Here is a 13,541-nt window from a genome sequence, read left to right on the forward strand (position 1 = left end):
TTTCAATGATTCATCAGAAATTTCCTTTAAATCTAGATATACAGGGGGTGGACAAAATAACAAACACCAGGCAATACACTCATTTCCAGGACCATATAAGAAGCAGGGTCACCTTTTGCCTTCCGAGCAGTTGTAATCCTTCCTGAAATGCTGTCATGCAGTCCTGAACTGTGTGTAGTGGGATATTGCACCAAACTCCAAGAAGATGATTTGAGGGCCGAACGACGTGGAAGTCTTTTTCACACTCTTGGCTTCAGAATATCCAATAAAGGCCCAGAGATGGGCAGATCAGTTGATTCGGGAAGTCATGGTAGGCATTGACTGCATCCTGATGTGCATGAAAAGCATGGGGGTTTTAAAATCCTATAATTTTGGAACATCATGAGGGAACAGTGTTTGCACTGCTGCTCAAACAATCGTGGATCTCCACCATCTAAAACAGTTGGACACTTTCTCCAAACAAAAACTAGAATTGGGATCAAAGATGCCTCTGACTATTTTACTTTTTTCTATAGCTCAGTTGTCTAGATGCTTTGCTCCTTGCACCAGGCGTGTATTTGTGTTGGCCTTGTATTTGAGCAGTTTCTGATTGGCAGCTCTTCTATAAATTCCTGCTTTGTGAGGCTCATGACCTGTATTTATTGTTGAGACTCTGAGATACTGATTTAATTATGGGGTCATTTCTGAGGCTGTACTTTTGTGGAATTTGTCAACTATCTTGTTAAGTGCCATTCCATCCATGTTGGTACGCTTCAACGTGTGACCACTGAGCCTCTTTGCTGATGCATTTCGCCCATGTTGGGCATAAGCTGCAATAATTTTAGAGAACGTTCCTCTTGACACATTAAATATTTCTTGTTTTCATGACCAAAACATACTATTCTTCAAGTGCTGACTATTTTGGCCTCTTTGGACCTGTCAGTTGGCTCATGTTGACTTGAAAACACATATCAAAGTAATAATTGTCAGACCTCTTTTCTAGCGGACACTTACTTTTATCCATAACCTCAGTTTGCCATTGCGTCTTCATTTGTAATTGTTATTAAGTTACATCAAAGTTAAACAAATTTTCATGTGTTTTCTTTCGTTTGTCCACCCCTTCTATACTTCCCATGTGTTGGTGTTTTCTGAAAATGGGCCCAGACAGAGAGAAACTATGACCCCAAATTTCAGCTTGAGCGTATTTCGGAAACTCATGATAGTTTGGGAAATTTGAGTTATTCGAGGTTTACATTTTAACATTTGGTGGTTTAATCTTTATAAACAATAAATGTCGAGAGTTTATGACCCATCAAAACCACCATGTTTGTTTTCATAAGCTTCTTTGCCAAATTCAAAAATGCAGCTTCTGGCGTAATGCTTCAAATTTCAATGGAATTTTTTAGCTGTAAAACAAACCTGAATACTTTAAAATAGTGTAGCTTATGAAAGGATTCACTGATACCCTTGGCGTTGAATTGAAATACCTATACATGCTTCAAAAATAGCTGGGGGGGGGGGGGGGGGTTGCTAAGGACGGAGCCATGTAGTGTTATTAAAAGTTGTTCCCAGGCACTCAAAGTATAATTGTAGATAGTTTACTACTACTGCATGATGCCACCACAAAACAGTGGATATTGGCCATCTTTGTGTACACACAGACTTGGATCCGCGGGAACCCAGTATTCACCCTCCGTGTTGTCGTGGTAGTTCACACATGTACACACCGCGTACACACTGTCAACCATGCAGCTGTAGATTCTGGGTCACTTTAAACTACGCCGAGAGAGTGAGACGGATTAATGGGGAATGTTTCCCGTAGCATAAACATATGGCAATTAATAACGCTAGAGAATGGAGCCAATGCATTGTGATTCTTTTAAAGTCATTTTCGCCCTCCCTCACTCTCTCTCATTCTCTCTCTCTCTCTCTTTATGTTTTCATGCAGTCCAGCCAGCACAAGGGAGCTCGAAACCACATGTAACACTGTATTTCCACTGGCCCTGAAACATGCAAACCCCCTCTGCTGTTAAAAACAGGGAAATACATTCCCCCTCTGCCTGATAGTCCTCGTGCAAGCAAAATGTGTATTTCTTCCTATAATTTAACTTATCACTGTTCATGCAGAGTTGCAGATTCATAGTTTGACTTAAAGCTAAACCTGAAGAGTAACTTAAGTACAAGTTGCGATCTCTCATTTCTTACTTACCAGCAAGCCAGGTGAGTTCTTGGCATTGTCTACAAATTGAGAAAAGCATGGTGGTCTTAACACATTCTCAAAAACCTTACTCATAACCATTATTTAATATATTACAACTGGAAAGAAGTTTGTTTTAATTTTGAAATGATCTAACAATGCCACTACTGACTATTTCATGATGAACATATTGACAATATCTTAATAAGAATATTAATATATTATTCAATTGTCATAAACATTCATTGCTCTAAAGTGTTTCCACATTTACTCCCGATGTGTTGGTCTTGCGGTCCACTGTAGTTTCCCTAATTAGAAAGAGACTAATAGCTCTACAAATCAAATTTGGTGTGCACATGGGCGCAGCTACCGAGTCAATGGAAGAAGGCTGACTGCAGAATGTTTTGTTTTTTTTACTACCTTCGGGTAATCACAGCTGTAATTCTTTGCATCCCCTTGTGGATTATGCAGGAATAGTCAAACATCCGCTAGTGCACAAATATACGAGCAGGCTTCCATAAACCGGACACACAGTTTCACATATACAGAAAAACATATGCGATGCCAGTTATTACACGCAGGCAGACAGACGCTCACACACACTTGCAAATGTGTGCATGCATACGCATCTTCACATACATACACACCTTCCACAAAGACAGACGCATCACACACTCAAACTACAGGTCAGGAATGACTGGCTATCTCAATACTCCACCCTGTTGTTCAACTGGGAAACATGAAACAATTAAAGCTCCTCCGTGGCATACATCATCACCTTTCAGTGGATGTCGATAGAAAGGTTCACTTGAGAGGCAACACGTTGCAATATACAGTATATCATATAACATATGACATAACACTGTAATAACATTGTAGACACAGTATTACTACATTGTTTAGTAATCACATACTGTAGTAATTATTCATACATATACCTTTAATTTATCCTGTGCATAAAATCCCACTTGTATATTCTGTATATTTTATAAAATTGGCTATTTCTGTTATTTATTTTTGGCTATTTTTGTATATTTGGCTATTTTAGATGGACTGGTAACCTTTTAAATGCAAATTTCCTGTACAGAAATGCACCAATCATTTCAAATTCCTCATATATTTAAATGTTCTCGGCAGAATAAACGAATTATGATTCTAATTCTAATCTGTTCGCAAAAAAAGTTACTTCTCGCAATAGCTGAAACTCAGCGAAGGTGACACGTGCACTGGGTGTTCCTGTTTAGCAGCTTGGGATGCCGTTTTATTAGGTTTATTAGGAAGAGGTAAATCGTGCTACTGCGTTCGCCAGACAAGCTTCCCTCTGTGGGGAAATGTCTACTTGAGAAATGCAGGAAAGTCCCTTCCCCTCATTTCTAGGTACTTGAGTACATTATACACAGATATTAGATTTGACATTGACCTCGATTTTTCAAAGAAACAAACGCAGCTGTTCTGACAGTAACAATTTGTCTGAATTTCTTTACAAGATGGATGTTTGGCATAAATGTCAAAGCCGTAAACACAATGATATTCATGTTTGTGTTTTTATGACTGGCACAGATGAGCGGTCTATTACCGCTGTCACGCTTTTCGTGTAAACCTAATAACTCAGTGACCTACAGCTCCTGGCGGACGCACAAACACACACACACACACGTAAAGTCATCACGTTTTTAACTGTGTGGTGCCACTTCTTGACAATCACCCCGGGACCGAATACCGAGAGCTTGTCCAAGGTACAATCTTGAGTTTTCTTTGTCTTGGGCTATCAGTGAAAATGTGATCCATGTGATTGTAGTTCACGCAACACAGTGATGAATAGTCCTGACATTTGGAAAAAACGAAACGAAAATTCTTGCAACAACCGCCATGAGTGTGCAAATTTTTTTTTTTTCTCCTTTTATTATTATTTCGGAGCCAACTCCACAAATTGTTTTTTTAAAGTACAGATACTATATTCCACATTGCATAGTAGGCAACTGTTTCATGTGAATTTTAGTATTGCATAGGCTACTTTAATTATATCAAAGAATAGCCGGGGCTCTGAATTAAATATTATGTTTATTATTATTATTATTATTATTATTATTATACATTATTACATAGACATTATTTGAATGTATTTAAATGTATGAATATATTTAAATGTTCCATTAAAAATATATTAACCAAATAATAATGTATCAGTCTTACAAATGCCCCAGCCTCATCGGGTGACCCCACATGGGGTGGAATCTTTTCTTCATTCGGGCTTGGTGTCGCCAATTCTCCTGCGAAAGAAAGCATTAAAAGAAAATGTTTTGCCCACAAAAAAAAAAAAGGTTTAGCCATCACATGTACCTTCAACTCCACAATAAACTTGTGACCTGCTCTTTAACAAATGTAATTACATGATGCAGTTCACCAAAATATGAGGCTTGTGCTTTTCCCGTGTCTAGGTTTCAGAGGGTCTGACACACAGCTGAGGATCCGTCTGCAGGGTTGAGGCGATGGAGGGGAAGTTGGGGTGTGTTTGTTTTCAATCGCCGCGAGAGAGGAAGGGTGGGCTTTTCGAAGGCCTGGTTCCCTGCTGCCGCTGCCACGACAACGGCACAGATGTCCTCTACTTCCCCCTCTGAGCTTGAGGGGTTGTCAGTGTCTTTCTTGCCTGTCTTCTCTGCTTGTGCGTGTGTGGTTGTGTTTCCAACGAATCGCCGATCCCCTTAAAATCCGCCGCGGCCTTTTTTTTTCCTAAATCCTCCAATTCAGAGCCACCCTTTTCAGCAATGTCCTGCAACCAGTGAAGAAATCGCGTTGAAAGATGATTTAAGTTGCAATTAAGGAATCCCTGATATTTTCGTTCTTATATTTTGTCTACATTGTTTGCTACTTATATCACTTATAACGTTAACTCATTTATAACTGAAAGGTCAGCTGGTTGGCTTTAACAACAGATGGACTAAACACGCCGCTTCCAAAGATGATCCTTGTGTAGCTCTTTCTGGCCGATTGTGCAGCTATGATAAAGCTATTGCCTCTTGCTCACAGCTCTGGTATTTCGATGAGCACCGATACAATCACCACATTGGCTTCTCCGATTGTGCATGTGACATTGGTGTGGAATTGCCCGCCCAAAAATTAGTACAGTATTATTGCAGCAATGGAGTTCACACAGAAGGGATAAATTGACGAGAACATCCACAGAAGAAGGAAGAAGAACTCTGCGCCGATGCCAAACAGCAGAAAAAAAGGCCTGGATTTGGTGTCAAAAAAAAACAAACGTTAAGAATATGGAACAGTCTTTATTTACCTTGACCTTTAGATTTGGGTCCGTCTTTCAATTCTCAATGATTATGTCATCCATCCATCCATCATCGTGTGTGTGTGTGTGTGTGTGTGTGTGTGTGTGTGTGTGTATGTGTGTGTGTGTGTGTGTGTGTGTGTGTGTGTGTGTGTGATAACATGTGGTAATGTGCAGAAGTAACAGTTATAATCCATCGGGGATTTATCTGCTATGAAAGAGGAAGCAATCTGTCCTTCATGACCAACATTCTCACTCACACGGGCACGTGCCCACACGCACCCGCGCGCGCGCGCACACACACACACACACACACACACACACACACACACACACACACACACACACACACACACACACACACACACACAACGGTGGAAGTTGTGGTGCAGTGCATGAGAGGAAAACAGGATAGGAGTCTACCACTAAATTGTTTGACAAACCAACAGCTGGGGACAATATTTGCTGTAAACACTTTCAGACGTTTGACCCAATTATTCAACTATTGTATTGTAAATTACATCAAATAAAAATGACAATGATTCCGAGGTCATAGTTCTTGACAAACAGCTGATTCCAAAGTTTCAAAATTTCAAACTCTTGTTAAATTGGTATTTAACAAAAAGTTTGTAATATTATTAAGCTGGTATGCCCACTTGCCATGAAATCAAACTTTCTATATTTCTTGGCACTCATTCTGCCTCTTGATGACTGCAGCCTTTTTGACAATTTGTCTGTTCGGCAAGTTAAAAATTGATATAGAAAATCCTCCACGTCCAAACATTCAAGTTGTCACTACTTTCACTTTTGCTTTCCATTATTGATGCTAGCTTGAAGTGTTGGTGAGAATCAGCTTTGTTTATCACTGGTTGCTATGGTGTTGGTAGTGTGTGGCATTTAACTACAACCCCGAGGAAAAAAATTTGAAAACCGGCTGTTAAAAAAACCAAAACGGTCTTTTTAAATATGCTGCAATCCAGAATTGTGTCAGACATGGGGCTCTCAAATGTATAGCAGGTTTCAAAGTAGTTTTAAATTTTCCTGAAATAAAGATTTAATTGGAACAAACAAAATCCTTACCCTTTCCCTACAATGTAAAAAATAAAATCAGCCAGAAAATCCTAAAAGCAAACAGTAGATTTTATTTCTCCGCCTTGAGATAAATTGACTGTCCTTGAATTGTGTCTACAAAATTATTCCTGAATGATACCTTTGAGAAAATATGTCTCCAATTTGACTATTTCTCTTGTTTTAAGAAATATTACTAGGTTAAATATTCCCACCAGTTGATTCAAGTATTTTTCCCTTAGTTTGACGCTGATTTTCTGCATGAACGTCTCCCTCCCTGATTCTGTGCAAGCCCTGTGGCAGCTGTTCTAGTCGTGGGATATGGCAACCCAGAGGAACAGTATCATTGAGGAATATACCATCACAGACCGGATGTCTTCACTCAAAGAAAGAGAAAACAGAATAAGGAAAACTGCTGTGGGGGTACAGTAATAGTGTTGGATAAAAAGGGAATCTCCTTTCCCTTGGGAAGTTCACCGATTTGAATTAATGGTGAGTAAAAGGTACGCAGTTGTCTGTTTGAGCTTTCTATCCCAACTGGAGAGTGAGGACATGACAGAATGCCATCAAGACTTCAGACCAGAGGTCCGATTCAACGCTTTCAAAAACAACAACAACAACAACAACAACAACAACAGCAACAATGGAGCTGCTGTTCCACAGGTGTGCCCACGGATGATGCACCACAGCAAACGTAACGGCATTCAGGTCAGAATGAGGACGCAACCTTCCAGCATCATTCTTGGTAATGTCCAGTCCCTGGAGAACAAGAGGGATGACCTGTGAGGATTACATTCCAAGTGGATACGAGAAACTGTGGCGTCCTCTGCCTGATGGAGACATGGCTGAGCCCCCTGATGCCAGGTGAAGCCATTTGTCCAGCCGAGTCCTTCTCCGTGTTTCGCGCCGACAGGTCGGAGGAGTCGGGGAATTCCAAGAGTGGAGGAGTCTGCCTCATGATAAACAGCCGCTGGTGTAACCCCAACACCACCAAGACTCTCCCGCTCCTGCTCGCCGAACCTGGAACAGTTGACCATCTCATGCCGTCCATTCTACCTCTCCCGGGAATTCAGCACGGTCATCATCACAGCCGTTTATATTACACCACAAGCGGACACCGACCCAGCACTATCGGACCTATATGATGTGTTGTGCGGACTTCAGAACAAGGATCCCAATGCGGCTGTAGTGGTGGCTGGGGACTTTAACAGGGCGAACCTTAAAGTTTGCTGTGTGCGTTCAGCCCAACGTACCACCGGAACTAACCTCCCCTCCCTTGGAGGGGAGGGTAGTACGTATGGAGGGTAGTATGTATACACCAGGAGGTGTAGTAGCAGAGCCCGCAGGATCATGAAGGATCCTCACCGCCCCAACAACGAAGTGTTCCAGCTGCTGCAGTCGGGCAAGCGCCTCCGCAGTCACACAGCAAAGACTGAGAGACTGAGAGACTGAGAGGCAGAGTTTCTTCCCTCAAGCCATAAGAACTGTCAATGCTGACCTCACCAGGGGTCCTCACTGAGCCACACACACAGGCCCCACTGCCTACTGTACTGTATGTAGCATACTGTACTGCAAGATACTGTATCACTGTATCACATACTACGCTGTATTGCTGTTCTGTTCGGTGTTACTGTATTGCTGTGTCGTACTGTTGTATACTGTACTGTATATCTCCATACACACTTTATTCACATGCACTTTACTGCACATATCTAGGTATATATATACAAATAGCGTATCCCATATACATAACTCTATTCCCTTTACTTCTATTTCGTACCCCCACTCTGTATTACCTTTTTGAGTCTTATTTATTTTTTTATTTTATTTTATTTATATAATTCTATTCAGTAACTGCATTACGTTTTAGGTATCAGTTAGTTTCAGTTAGTTGCTAGGTAGAAATTAAGTTGGCTATTATGTTCGGTTTAGTAACTATTGTGCATAATCTCCAGGTGCGTTGCAAAGACATTTCACTGCATATACGTATGAACATATGTACTATGTATGTGGCAAATAAACCTATTGAATCTTGAAACTTGAATCTTTAATCATTCTAGCCATTCTAACTTGCCTCTAAACCATCCTGTTCCAGGACGCTCTGTTTCAGTGGCACGCTCTGAGGACTGAGGCCCCTTGTTCTGCGAGCAAATGGGGTTTGGGCTTGACTTCCGGGTGCCGTTCTATTTAGTCCATAAACTTTCACTGATGTCACCTTATCAGCCCACAACAATCTGTTTCTGAACAAATTTGAGGCGAGGAATAAGCAATTCGGTTGCTGAATCTTCACTCATATTAGAACTACAAGGCCTAATTTAAAAGTTTGTTCCAACATTCGTTGCCACGATTCAAGCTTATGGGGGAAACCGCAACGGAACACCACACGTTGGGATTTTTTGTTTCATGAAAATAAAATAAATGGTAGTAAATGAAAATAAAATAAACAGATTTAGAGCAAAAACACACAATTTCTATTGGTTTAGAGAATTGCACAGTGGATCGCACGCCATAGCTTACAGTCTATCTACCGCATTTTTTTTTTTTTTTTTTTTTTGAAAGAAACACACATTGTTTTTTAGGAGACATTTAGAAGAAGACATGTTTTTGGAAATAGACTCACAAACAAACTGTCTTGGTTGTCTTAGTAGTATTAGTATTAGTACATAGTTTGTGTGTTAGTAGGCCAAACAGAGACCCAAATGTATGTGCACAAGTACTGAAAAGGTGAGTTTTTCATAATAGGTCCCCTTTATACATTTTTAATGGGGGGCAAAAGGAATATTAGCTCAGCTGAAACTCTTAGGCAAGGAAGTTTCAGTTCAACAACTCGGGGGTTAGTCATCAAAAAGATATTCTTATGTTTTGAAAAATGACCTTTGCTCAGTCGGAGCTGAGCGTTCATAACAGTGGACTCATAGCCACAAACATTTACATATCGCGGTGTCCAAAACACGATCAGATAAACACACAGAATCATCTGTCCTCACAGAACATTTCCTCTTGGGACGACAGCAATGTAAGCATGTACATGTGTGTGGACTTTTATTGTGGTGGTCAAGCCATTTGAATTCATCATCTTGAGGCCAGACAACTGTGCTGGAATGAGGTGTGTGTGTGTGTGTGTGTGTGTGTGTGTGTGTGTGTGTGTGTGTGTGTGTGTGTGTGTGTGTGTGTGTGTGTGTGTGTGTGTGTGTGTGTGTGTGTGTGTGTGTGTGTGCGTGCGTGTGTTCACTTCTACATCCAGACGTTGTGAAGACTCCAGACGTTGTGAAGACTTTTATTTTGGTGGTAAAGCCTTCTGAAGTTACTAGCTTGAGGCTAGAAAAAAGTTCTGGAATAAGAGTTTTGTGTGTGTGTGTGTGTGTGTGTGTGTGTGTGTGTGTGTGTGTGTGTGTGCGCATCACTGTGTTTGTGTGTGTGTGTGTGTGTGTGTGCTCATTTTTGCATCAAGCCTTACTCAGGACATTTATTTTGGCGGTGAGGCCTTATGAAGTTACGTTCTTGAGGCCAGACAAGTGCTTGAATTTAACTTCAAGATTTGTGATTCTGTGTGTGTGTGTGTGTGTGTGTGTATGTGTGTTTGTGTGTGTGTGTGTGTGTGTGTGTGTGGGTGTGGGTGTGTTTGTGTGTATCCTTCAAACAGATCACTGCCACTGGAATTAATCTAGATTCCTAACATGGAAAATAAATATTGCTGCTTTGGTTTCATTCGTCCATCCATTATCCATTTTCTTCACCCCCGTCTCCATACTCAGGGTAATTGGGGCCTGGAGTCCATGACAACTTAACATGGGCAGAAGGCAAGGAGATGACTGCAATTGCATACCCGTCCATTCCAAGGTCACACTCCTGTTGGCAACCCAGCATTGAAAATGAGCAATATATCTTATGCATTTATTTTGATATAAAATGACCGTCCTAGGATGGTGTGTGATAGTGTTCAAATAATTATCTCAGTAAGAAAAAAATATCCAATTCCACTGATTTCCCCATTTAAAAAATGTATTGTGGTTGTTTTGCTTGATAATCATTTTTTTCAAGCTACAGATACTCTCAAAGAGTGGAGGCCCCACTAACACCAAATAACCCCACATTCGATGGCCTATATGCAGCACATTATGCTCATCAGGGGCGGAATAGGGGGGGACACCTGGATTTTTTTGTCCCCCTGCTTTCACGTATTACTGTAATAGAACATTAGTGACGTTAGGTTTATGAATAGCCCCCGATCTAAAATAGTCCCACAGTGCCGGCTCTATCGCTCCCTGTCTTACGTTACCGACTGTGCCCTCACCGCGCAAGTGATGCACCAAAACAGTGTGTTTTTAGATGTAGTTTATATTATTTTACTCTGCTTGCATTCTGCATTCTTCCGAAGAACAGATCTGAAATGATTACTTATGATTGCCTTGGCAGTTTTCCATGAGCACTGACCCTCAATTAATAGTTTGTTTGGTCCTCAATTTATAGCTGTTTTCAAGGACTGCATTTAAGTTAAAAGCTGTGCAGAGCAGCTAGTTTTTTTCATAGTAAAGTCTTCAGCTCTACCGGTTTGTGCTATGAACAGCGATAAATTTTGTGAACAGATATTTGAATAAGGCCTGGGTTGAGAATAAGCCAACCAATCCTTTCAGCTCTTTATAAGATAACTGAAGACATATTTCCTCAAAGCTATCTGATTAATAATTTCATACACGCCATTCTAGGCAAGTCAATTTATCTCCAAAAGAAAAACAAATGTAGTTTATTCCCAAGACTTCCTGTCTTGGTAAAAATTTCCTTTCTTTTTTTCTTTGGCGTGTCCTCGGCCTCTCCATTTGTTTCCGCCAACATCTGCGCGGCACATGACAATGCAAGCTATTTCAACACCTTCCACGCCACGCCACGTCTTTTAAAAGGCGAGAGAAACCACCCACCGCCCCACCCTGCTCCCTGCTTTGTTCTGGAACGGAAAATGTCTGAGGAGCTGGATGCTACAGAGTGTTCCACCCAACATCAAAATGTTCGCAGAATATTCCACTCATCTGCAGCGAACCTTGGAAGCAGACATGTCATAAAATGTCAATCAGGTATTAAAGAATTGGGGGATTGCTCTCATCTAAAGTCAGCCCCTTTGCTGGTGAGAGGAGAATGTTTGGCCCCAGGTGTGATGCAGAGCTATGGAACCGGGAAGAGACAGAGTAAAATACACAGAGAGAAGTGAGGAAGATGAAAGACAAAAGGAATGCAGTAGACTCTATTTCCATTCTGCCACGCCACCATGGAGAACAGATACATGAGGTGTCGGATATCAGATGACCTCAGATAACTCCTCAAGTGCTCTGAAAGGAAACTGATTTAATTAGAAGTCACATGCATAATGAAACACTGATTTGGGCTGTGTAATTTAGTAGAGAATGTTTATGGATGTGGTGAGGGAGGACATACGGGCGGTTGGTGTAAGGGAGGGAGATCCGCAGAACAGAAGGTATTGGAGGCAGATGATCCGCTGTAGCGACCCCTAACGGGAGCGGCCCAAAGAAGAAGTTTTTTCAAAATATGTGTATGAGCTTATTGGGTGTTGTCACATTGTGCTGTAAATGTGGGACTGTACAGCCTTGTGGGTAGGGTTGTGATACTTATAAATCTGTTTTTTGGACTCAGACTTGACTCGAACAGTGCGGAAATTAACTATGGTCAAGTCCAAACAATGAAATTCATGTTAATATTTTTGAAATAGCATGAACATTAAAATATATATATTTTTTAAATGATTAGAAGAAAAAAAAGAATTGTCCAATAGTTATCTGGCAAAAATGAGTAGTGTTAAAAGAAAGCATTTTGTGTCAGCTACCTCATGTCTCTCTCTCTCTCTCTCTCTCTCTCTCTCTCTGCCGCTCTCTTAACCTGACCATCAGTCATCCTCTGCAGTTCCTGCTGTTCCCCCGTGTTCACTCAGATTCAAAGGAGTTTCTCAGTCAAAAGCGCACTACCCCCTCATTGTCCATATGGCTGAACCATAAACCTTCTCCCCGGTGCCCCTTTGCCCCATGGCCATCTCTTCTCCCACTCAGGACCAGTAAGAGTGGTCAGGCAGTATAAAACAGACTGGTGGAATAAAGGCGCGTATTGAGTATTGGAGCTTAAATGACATCACGGTTAAGTGTTGTTACCCCCCTGCCAGTAATCTCCTCTGCCATTGAACTTTTCCAGCGTGCAACCCTTTTTTTCACAAAACTAGTTCAACCCAATGCTTAGCATCTCATAAGACAACTCTCTCTTAAGATAACTGTCCTCACCTTGATCACCTTAATGTTCTTCTTAAAATTTGGATTATTCTTGCAGAAGTTTTACAAATGTAGTATAGTAAGTTGGTGGACGTTAAAATTTCAACTTTCATTTAGTTAATTTTACTTTTCTTACTTAATCCGAAGGGCCTCATTATTTCTTACGGTGGGGGGTCAGAGGTCTGAATACCCATCACGGTGGCGAAACTGAATACGTATGCACTTTTGATACTGTATAGAAACACTAAGCGTCTGTAACACGCAGATCACACCGATGCACTAAAGTGTGTGTGTAAAGAGGAGTTTTCTGCTTTCTGTTAATGCTCCAGGTATTTCCTTTCCAGAATGTGAGGTCACCTTGCCCTGTTCCCGATTTTCTGAGTATGAGAAATTTGTGTGATACAATTGCGTTGTACCGATCCAGCATCTTTTTAAGGGCCCTTAATGAAAATAGTCATAATCCAGTGAATGATGCAATAAAAACAGCCCAGTGTTTTCAGCCTGATCTCCACAAATGACTGCATAATTAACTTACCGAATCACTTTTATTGTGCCCACAGAGTTTAACAGCACAGTGCAAAGGTATGAGCCTGAAGAAATCCCCTGGCTTTACCGTAGGTACAACAATGGACAGGGATTTGGCTTCGAGACCATTTTGTGTAGTTATAGCGAGGAGTCTGTTCAACACTTTCAACAGAAACACTCATTGGACCCACAAAGCCAAAAACAAATGAATCACCATTCTTCAAAT

Source organism: Zeus faber (assembly GCF_960531495.2).
Source record: "Zeus faber genome assembly, chromosome: 2".
NCBI lineage: Eukaryota > Metazoa > Chordata > Actinopteri > Zeiformes > Zeidae > Zeus > Zeus faber.